Below are 1,124 nucleotides of genomic sequence, written 5' to 3' on the forward strand. Positions count from 1 at the left end.
TGTGTGTGTACGCGCACATGCCCGCACATGTGCATTTTAACACTTACTTGTCAGGGGAGATTCCATAACCGTGAAGGCAGTTATCCCAGGGTAAGGCTTATCCACTGCACTATGGATTTTCTGACCCTTCAATTTATGCCTCAACGTGGGAAACTTGACTACCTAATTTGTAGCAGTGGGGGACTTTGCTCATGCTATCCCCGAAGAAATAAAATTGATTAAAACCTTCAAATGGTAATAAATGCATTAAAGAAATAGCATGCACAGACTGGGGCTGCAAGGGGATGAGGAAGGGCCGAGGGCCTGGGAGGGGTTGGAGAGCTCCCATGACCAAACAGCCACCTAGAGGGATGCCAGGCCTCTGGCCCAAGTGGCCTAGCCACCCCCTCCTCCTCACACTCCCTGCTCTTAAGAAGATGGCTTAGATCAGATTCCAATGTGGCCCAAACCCTTGCTGTGTGTCCCATCGGCTTCTGACCCAAGTCCAAGACATCACTCTGAGAATGGGCTTGCTATTGCATTATCTTCAAAACGGGCTGCAAGTGGTAGAACCAGGAAGGTGGAATATAATGGCACATTGACCCTCCCCACCCCCGCCCAGAGATTCTCTGTGTAGCCCTGGCTGGCCTGGAACTCACTCTGTAGACCAGGCTGGCCTTGAACACAGAGAGAGATCCACCTGCCTCTGCCTCCGGAGTGCTGGGGTTAAAGGTCTGCACCGCCCCAGCACCACATGGCTGACCTTTTTTTTTTTAGATTAAAAATATTTGTATGTGTTTGTGTTTCTCTCTTTGTGTATGTCACAAGTGTGTGGGTACCTACAGGAGCCCAAAGAGGGCGTCAGATCTCCTAGAGCTGGAGTTACAGCCAGCTGTGAATGGCTCAGCGCGAATTCTAGGGCCCAAACTCAGGTCCTCTGGAAAAGGAGCCAGCTCTCTTACCTGTGTTAGCCTTTCAAACTTTCCCTGTATCACCCTCAAGGTGTTGTTCTTATGCCTGGCTGAGCGCAGTAACTATTTTAACTACCCAGCTGCCAAGGCTGTTATAGCTGCAACCAAATTACTTGATGGGCTATGGTTAACAGTGTTTTTTTTTTTCCATTTCTGATAACATGTTTGCACAGC

The 1,124-nt window shown here is 49.2% G+C and overlaps 1 non-coding gene across 1 annotated transcript; it reads left to right on the forward strand.

Annotated features, from left to right (window-relative positions):
• Positions 1-39: 39 nt before the first annotated feature.
• Positions 40-204, forward strand: LOC113456228. Its single transcript, XR_003377084.1, has one exon. It is a non-coding gene; the product is annotated as a U1 spliceosomal RNA (small nuclear RNA).
• Positions 205-1,124: the final 920 nt, after the last annotated feature.

This window comes from Microtus ochrogaster, chromosome 6 (genome assembly GCF_000317375.1).
Source record: "Microtus ochrogaster isolate Prairie Vole_2 chromosome 6, MicOch1.0, whole genome shotgun sequence".
In the NCBI taxonomy this organism is placed as follows: Eukaryota; Metazoa; Chordata; class Mammalia; order Rodentia; family Cricetidae; genus Microtus; species Microtus ochrogaster.